This window comes from Grammomys surdaster, unplaced genomic scaffold, assembly GCF_004785775.1.
Source record: "Grammomys surdaster isolate TR1022 unplaced genomic scaffold, NIH_TR_1.0 191, whole genome shotgun sequence".
Classification (NCBI taxonomy): domain Eukaryota; kingdom Metazoa; phylum Chordata; class Mammalia; order Rodentia; family Muridae; genus Grammomys; species Grammomys surdaster.
In genome coordinates this window covers 14,887,752-14,896,970 of record NW_021604636.1, presented here as the reverse complement: position 1 = coordinate 14,896,970, position 9,219 = coordinate 14,887,752, and the positions used below count along the sequence as shown (strand labels likewise).

The window sequence follows — 9,219 nt, the reverse complement described above, 5'->3', positions numbered from 1 at the left end:
ATGCTCAGTTTCCTTTATCTGTGTACTTAATTGCTCCTAGAAGCAAGGAAAACCACTTTGAGCATCAGCCATAGTGCAGTTATGAACTAGATTTTTTTTTCTTGCCTCAAGTTTATTTGTAAAAACAGCATAGGACACTGGTCATCTGCAAATAGTGTGTGGGTAGGTGTGTCACAGCAGTCCATCTGTATTCACGTTGGCAGGAGCCTTTTCTATGGGGCCTTCACAGGGGCCTGGACACCTTTGGGAGCCTGGGCTGGAGCTGAAGCTGAAGCCTGGGCCTTAGCTGGAGCTCTGGCCTCTGCCTTGGTTTGAACCTTGGGCTTTGGTTGGCAGAGCCTACGACCCTTGGCCATGTAGCTTCAAATCTGCTTCCCAAGCTTGGGGTGAGCGATGAAAGCCAGGCAGCTGAGTTTGTGGCTGGGACCCTTTGGTATCTTGGGCTTGATGGCCTGAGGCTTCACAAGGGCCTTGATGGCCACTGCGCATGCACTCACTGCCTTCGCGTTGTTGGCCTGCATCTTCTTCAGGCCTTTCTTGTTGTGCTTCTTGGCAAAGTGCATGTTCCTCAGGAACTTGGGGTCAACCCCCTTAAGAGACTCGTATCTTTGTGACCAGGGTTTCTTGATGCCATTTCTGTGCCATTTGCAGGACTGGTTGTGTGTGGTGTGGTTCTTGAACTTGGCAATGTCTGCAGGGTAACCCGCGGCTTCCGCAGTGGCTGGGACCATGAACTAGATTTTTAACAACATAATCAACTCCATCTATTCCAGAGAGGGATACTCTCCACCCAATGAGAGAGAGAGTGGAAAGAACAATTCACACTATTCTCAATTTTCTTTGTCTATTCTGGTCCATTAGTAAACCATGTACAGTGTCTGTTGGTAAAAAGTTCATAACTAAGTCGGTCACAATACATGAGCAATCTGATAGTCACAGTGAACTGCTATCACAGAAAATGTTCTTTAATAACAGTATTCTTCTTAACAGTGAAGAAGGTAAAAAGAGGAATGAAGGTGAAAACATAAAACAAAATTACATGGTTGTCTCTATGCTCTGCCAGGTAACTCATTAGAATTAGCTCTGAGAAGGAATTTACAGGTGTTCATGAGAATTTACAACAGGGTAGAGGTGAATGAAATCTGAGAAAACCATAGGCAAAGTCCTTAGAGCATTGCCTAGGCTCATCCTGGTGGTTGAAACAAACCCAGGGTCAGGATCTAATACAAGTTGGTCGCTTTTGTCTCTTGTAATTTGTCCTCCCATCCCCACCCACTCAGCACTTATAGAGCCCAGGATACAGAGATCTGTCTCTTTAGCCAACATAAAATGGGGACATGGGTTTTGTCCATGCCAGGTCTTAGGATGTTAAGCAAGCACCTTGCCCACCACTGAGACTCTTCCCTGTGTGTCAGTTAAGATATGTAGTGTTGTCAACTTATGAGAGGAAAATGGAGTAAGGATTAAAGAAAGTGAACAGCTGACAGTTCTGGGGTACCCACAGCTCCCTCTGTATACAGTTGGGACTCTGTATGTCATGACATGTCAGGTACTGGTCAAGGAAGGTCTTTTTGTCACAGATTATTCTAAAACAAACAGCAAACACAGTTGATGCTTATTTCGTACCACACGAAATGGACTGTCCATAGCAATTTGCTTCTGTTTATCATTACCACATTATTGAAGAAACAAAAGCTGTAGTCATGGAATACTTGCTGATGCCACAATTTGGAAATAGAACACAACGTTCAGTTGCGCTGGTGGCATCAGGGTTCTCTTATTTTGGGTGAGCCTAACGGCCGACAAAGTCAATAAAGAAGAGACAGAAAGCCCAGACCCATCAGGACTGTTTGCCAACTCCACTTAATGCTTGAAGCATGTGTTGCCAAAGTGCTAAATGACATCCTAGTCCCAAATTACGGAACTAAATATTTTCCCTAGACATATCTCACATTGCTTTTTTTTTTACCCAAATAATTCCCATGACCCCTAGAATCACCTCCGTTTCGCTATTTCCATGCACACTTCTTCGGGGATGTAAAACAATCTGGCTGAAGGCTAATGTGTGAGGATCCAGTGGATGTCCAACAAAGCCGTCGTTTTATCAGGATGATGTGAAAGCCTGTCTCAGAAACTGAAGCTTCTTAGGAATGAGTTGGAGCCTATTAGAAAATTAAAAGTATTGTTTAGTTAGGAGCTAGGAATGACGAGTTCTCAAGTGCCTGAGCTGGAGGTCAAGAGTTTTAGCCGCTTGATGCATTAATGATGGAAATCTCGGTGGTCACAAAGGACATCTACACAGATTCATCACTCTAAGAAGAAGTAATGAGCTTACGCCATTATAGTAACCAAATTTTGAGATCTGTCGTGAAAGAGACTGTATTTCCATCAGCCGACATCCCAAAGGCAGCTGGCTTTCCTTTAGTTGTTGATTGCTTTGCAGAGTCAGAGAAAGAAAATTAATTAAAGTCAATGCTCGGTAGATTTAGTAGCTATTAAATAGCAGTCGAAATCTGATTTAATTTGCAAACTGATTGAATGAAAGAACAACAGTACTTTTTTTCCCCTCCAAATTGAGCAAAGTATATTATTTAACTCACTGATAAATCTTTAAATCTAAATAAGCCAAAGAACACAGGCAGGTCAAAGTGGCAAAGATCCATTTATAATGCACAAAGACCCACTGCAACTATCAAGGCTAGTGAATATTTCAGTGTCATGAGAGGCTACCATACTTATTCCAGCCATACTTAGTCCATGTGGATCGATCATTTAGATTCACTCAAGTAAGAAGCATTCTTTTCCTTCCACTTTCCCTTCCCTTCCCTTTCTTTCTCCTTGAGTGTACACTTAGGGGTGGACCAAGCCTGTAAATTATTCCTGTTTATAGATGGGGAATGATGCTGCAGAAACTCTATGCATCTCTGTTGCCTTGTCATGCAAACTGCCAGCACATTGATTACAGAAACACATTAGGATTAGAGAGACGTATCTAGTACAACATTAGAAGACTCATTTTGAAAAACTGAAAGACCATTTAGGCCATAAAGTTGGGTATTTTTTAAAAGCCACACTACACAGAAATGGCCTTCAAAGAAGAACAAAAACATTTACAATAATATAGAATGCTTTATATTCCTATCTTTCTTCAGCTCCTTGATCAATACTTCCTTATTAAAATTTCCCTCTGCTTTGTTTGCCTTACAAGTGAAAAAAAAAGGCCATTCCCTGGAAAGTGCACATAAATTAAGTAGAAAATTTGGTGCAGATATCTAAGTTGTATTTAACACCAGAATTTTAACTAAATTTGTGCACAGTAGGAAAGGGACAAAATTTGTACATGATTCCATTTTAGACTTGCATAATGATAAAAACATAGTGCAAATTTTATTTTATATTGTGCTATTATATGTACTCAGAGTTATATTTTTATATATTAGAGTTTCTTTTGTTAGGTGATTGTAAGATTCTTGAATAGTTTTTTGAAGTAGATTTATAGGGACAGGAAGTTCCACATTGTATTCCTCTAGACTATTTCCTTTTGTGGATCACTTCTTCCCTTTACTTATCATGCTAGTCTAGTCTACTTTCCTTCACGAATGTCATATATATATAATATATATATATATTATATATTATATATATATGTGTGTGTGTGTGTGTGTGATAATCAATGTGTTACAAAGAGATAAAATTTGAATCCAGCATTTCTAAGCTTTAATTCTGATTGATTGGTTAGCCCATTGTTTTTGGAGTTTCTGGCTCAGGAGCAGCATGGAGCAGGGCAAATCCACCCACCAAATGCTGGGTGAGCAAAAGAGAGGAACAGGAAGCAGGACCCCCCCATATCCCATCCCAACCCATCCCCACAAAACACCAAGGGCACTTTCCCAATGGTCTACCACCTTCTTATTGTGTCTGACCTCTTAGTTCTATGATCTTGTAACAGCAACCAACCTTTGACATTTGGGCCTTTGGAGGACCCTTGTCAGATGACTTGTCATTCTAACCATTGTTGAAGAGTCTAACATTCTAACATGCTGGAGAGTCTTCTTTGTATATCCAGAGGAACCCTTCACCACCTGAGTCTGTGCCCTAGATAGTGGCCACTCTGAAGCAATGTATTGCTTGCTCTTTGTCTTCTTGTTGGGTTTGCCATGGGGCAGGAGATCAGAAGGCAGGGAAAAAAAAAGAATTGGGGTGTTGGTTACATCTGTTTTTCTCCCTGGGAGGTCTCTGTGCATTGGAAGAGCCCCAGCTGAAAGCCCCGGCAGCTGCCAGATGGCCCATTATACATAACTGCTCTTTCTGGATCACAGTCAAGGCTCCTGTCCTATATGGCCTACAGAGCGGTGAGTAGGGGGACCCTCTGCCATCCCTGCCCCTGGGCATTGCAACTCATGCTGGCACTCCTTTAAACCCTATTCAGGATGTTGTAAATTGTTTTTTTATTATTATAAATCTCCTTAAATATGTTTCTTAAGATGTGTCAATAAAGCTGTGTCAGCCATTCCTTTGAATGGTTTCTTCGTGACCAATAATTTTTATTCATGGTTTGGTGACTTCAAAAATAATGAACAAAATATACAAAATAAAGTAAATCTTGGCGAAAATGTGAGGAATAGGGAAAAAATAATGAGGAAGAACTAATCAGCATATAAAATAGAAACCAGTTGGCCTTTGCACAAAGAGCCAAAGACAAAGGGAGAAACAGTTTTGAAAAGAAACACTTTACCTGGGGAAAGTATTTTTTAGTTACTCCCCCTAAGTGTTGTTAAAGAGTAGACCGTGACACTGTGAATGACATCTCCAGCTACCTTCAATAACGTACTGAACCTGATGAAAAGACTTTTCCCAAAGCATAAGCAATTACTCTCTGACTTGTATGATTTTTGACTGAAGGGAATCTTTACACAACCTACAAACAAAATCATCTTTTTCATTTTCAGGGTTTAAGTGGATAACAAAGAATCTAACTTTCAGTGTGCTTGGGCTTTTACGAGCTATGATGGTGAGTTTGTAATACTCTGATGTGTTTCAGCTTATCTTTAAAAATATGCTTTAAATGCAGATAGTATTAAACCACCCCTTACATACTTAAATTCCTAGAGATTAGTTCAGCACTCAGTCCTCAACATTTCCTTGTGTAGAAGACAGTAACAGAGACTCACAACTGGTCAGTGTGCAGAGAATAAGAGACTATGGAGTGCCCATCCCTAACGGGGGCATCTGTATTGCACCCTGCTCCCTACAAGGCTCTGAGAGCATCATGAAGGGGAGGAAAGACTGAAAGAGCCAGAGGCAGAAGGAAACTGATGGAGAACAGTGCTTTCCAGACACAACAGAGACACTCACACAAAAGAGCTCCTAACACCTGTAACAGCATGTACAAGAACTGGACAAGATCAAGGCATCCCACATCCTAGTGTGTATGGGAAGAGGCTCATGAAGTTCCAGCTCTAACTGAAACCATTGTCAACTGATGGCTGCTAGCAGAGGGAGAATCAATTTTTGTCAGAGGTGGCTGGCATCTGGAACGCTGTCTATATTCCAGTGAATGTCCTATACCCATGCACATACTGGCAAATGTAAGTGGACTTCGTGGTTTCAAAAAGGATCCTTGAAGTCGGGAAGGAAAAGGGGTGGACAGGCACTGAAAGAGTTAGAGTGGAGGAAGCAGGGGGGCGAATTTGGTTAAAATAAATTGTAGTCATATATGAGATTGTCAAACAATAAATTATATATGTACACACATTTGAAAGATTTAAAAACGGGTTGGCTTTCATTATCTCAAATAGGAAATATGCTGAACGAAGCTGGACTGAAGGTATGTAGGGAATCAGTGCTTCGTAATCTATCCAGTGTTAGAATGACTGTAAAGAAGCAGAATTGTGGAGTGGGAGTGAATACACATTGTAAACCAAAAATCCTTTTAAAAATTTCCTTAAAATTCCTACAGCTGTTTTCACATCACAGCCCACTGGTGTCCCTAATGCAGATGTATGTTAACTCTAACATGATGTAATGTAGATTTATGTTTTAATGCTAACGAAGCTGAGTCTCCAGCCAGTGATCAAGACTTTGATATTTAGGCATTGGGTGGATATTTCAGATGAGATTCAATCTTCTCATTTCAAACTGTAGCACTTTTCTTCAGTGGGTCTTAGCTTTCAACTGACGAGATTTGGGATAATTTAAGTGACACACCTCTGGACTTATATCTGAAGGTGTGTCCATACAGGATTAACTGTGGATGGGACTCAATGTAGGTGAGACTTCCCAATGATGGCCCAGATGTTAAGTGGCTATTAGGTCTGGTAAAAGCAGCACGTGCCTGTTCGCCTTTGTTTCTGACCTCTAAGCAAGCATTCACTTCCAGGCCATACATTTTTGGACAGTGCATTCCAACTTCTTTGCCTTTCAAATGTACCAGGAACTTTGCAGGGAACTCTAGCTTCCAGCACTGTATTGGGATTGCTGAGAAGTTACCAGGTCAGGTCCTCAACTTCTCCTGGATGTATACAACTATTCCTGGACTCCAGGTCTATGTTGTTTAAGAAAGTCTCAGACTCTCTCTCTCTCTCTCTCTCTCTCTCTCTCTCTCTCTCTCTCTCTCGCTCTCTCTCTCTCTCTCCTCTCTCTCTGTGTTTTCATACATAATAGGTGATTCAAAAACATTATGTCGGTTCCTCTAGAAAACTCTGCTTAGTACAGTGTATTATTTTCTAAATGGCTAATTGTTCAACCATGTAACTAAACTGTCTTGTTTTAAAGACTTAATACATGAAAGTTTTTGGTCTTAAAAATGTGAAGAAATATTTCTGAAACACCAAGATTGTACAAAACTAAGAAAGTTTCAGAATCTGTGCTCTAATGATCAGGAATGTGAGTTAAAGAATTAGAAACCTGCTTTTATTTCTTGCCGGATGTGCCTCCATTTCTTCATGTATAAAATAATAATTATAATAAGATGTGCTTCCATAGAATTATTGTGCGCATTAATAGATCACTTTAGTTGACCCAACTAGGAGTAACCAGCCACAGGGTTGCATCTCTCTGCATGCATGAATGAATATGTGTAGCGGGAGATACTTAGAAATGCTGCAGCATGGGCCAGCTATCTAATCAGTGGGGCTGCTCTACTTAGCTCTGGCCGCCATGTGGAAGCACTAGAAGCAGCCAGAAGCCAAGCACGCTACAGCTAGAAGTGGCCAGAGGCCACATGTGCCTCAACTAGACCCACAAGACGCCAGCATGGTGGCTGGCTCTGCCAATCCACCACTCTGTCTGCACAATGCTTGGCTGAGCCCAGACCGTTCCCGCTGTGCCCTCAGTATCCAGTAGAAATGAGACTCTTAAAGCTTAAAGATATTCCAATAGATTTATATATTTGGAAATGCTTAATTAACAAGATAGACACATAATTAAAATAGTTACCCAATATCTAACCTTTAGAAACAAGTTGCTACTCAGGACTGCTCTCAACCTATCCGTCCTCCTCCATGGCTGCTAGGTCTCTTTCTCTCTCCTCCCCTTCCTCTTCCCTTCTCCCAGCTCCGCCTCCTCTTCTACTGCCCAATCACCTAGCTCCACTGCATATACAATGTAGCAGTAGTAGGAAATTATCCTGTGACAAATATGCATACAAGACACACTTTTACCAGATGCCCTGGCCCGAGTGTGTACCCTCTGATGCCATAATCAAAAAAGAGCTTGGCCAAACTTGGGACGCCTGAGCATGCACACCCCATGAAGCAGGGGGCTTTCCTCTCTGGCTTTCTCCCCACTGCTATGTAGAAAGGGAAACACAGCAGAGGACTTTCCTTTGTTTTTAAGACGTTTCAAATGCACTGACTAGGTAAAAATCACAGAAAAGGCAATGAACTCAGTGGATCCCCAGGACCCCAGCGGCTAACCAGCATTCTGTCTTTTGTAAACACACCAGAGGTGACTTGAAATGGGGATGAGGTGATGAGGAGAGTGGGGTGTCTGCCCTGATCACCCTTCTGAGAAAATACTTTTTCAAACATTGTGTAGACTCAAAACTTAGTGTTTACTTTCTTTTCCTTAAAGTTATTCACATCAATACTTAGAAATGCTACAGGGCTCTTGAGTGTGTGCTCTCACATCCCATGGCCTCGTCAGTCTTTTGAAGAAAATATAGATTCTCAGTCACCTTAGCAAGTCTCCCCCTTAGCAACTGTTGTCTATTCTTTGCTCTGAAAGTGATAGACCAGCTTCAAGGCAACATAGATTTTGTCTCAAATATTAAATCAGCAAGGAGAAGTTCTGTCTACTCTTACACAAATGAATCATAGCATATTTATACTTTCATTAATCATGCTTTTAGAGATTATTCAATGACACTTTAAGATATACTATAAGGATTTGCATAAAGAAGAATATAAAAGTTTTCACCAGTATGCTCATAGTTTAATGAAACATATTAGATCTATTTGTTCGTATACATAGTGAAATGTCTGAAAGGAAATGCAAAAATATTTTTATTAGATCTATTGGGAGAGAAGCAAGAATTTCATTTCATTTTTGACCAGATGTACTTAGAGAGAAACAGAATCTACACATTCTTCTGTTTATGTAAGAAAAATACTGTACCCTCACAGATGTCTGGAGATGTGTGGCATAGTAACTGAGTACCTTCATAACTAAAGACTCATTTCAACGTTTCTAATTACAGTCAGCCTGTCACTGCTATTACCAGGCTTGACATACCACATTCTCTTGGGTTAAGGGTTCAGACTGAAAGGAAGAAAACATACAGACCTGCCTTCGTAAAGCTCTTTCTGCTTATCAGGAATGGAAATTCTCTCCTAAAGCTTGATACAAACCTTTATTCCTTTTCACTGGCCTAAACTGAAGCATATATCTTTCCCTGAAAAAAGATCACCCTATGTAGCAAAGACCAATTAAAATTCTTCCCTGGGAGCTAGACACAGAACCACTGGGAAACAAAACACAGCAAACAAACAAACAAACAAACAAAAACCCCAATGCCATTCCACCAAGGAAGACAATGAGATCCACAACTGTGTCATTAATTCTTCATACATAACATCCTTCATTTTATCTTCCAAATAGCCTATGATGGCTAAATATGTGACTCAAAATATTTAATTTTTTTTATTTGACTTAATTAATAAAAAGAACAAAAGCATGAGGAAGATCACCCCTATTTTTAAATCAACTCATTTTAGGTTA

The 9,219-nt window shown here is 40.5% G+C and overlaps 1 pseudogene; it reads right to left on the bottom strand.

The window, feature by feature from the left end:
* Positions 1-212: 212 nt before the first annotated feature.
* On the bottom strand, positions 213-731 carry LOC114622711 (annotated as a pseudogene).
* Positions 732-9,219: the final 8,488 nt, after the last annotated feature.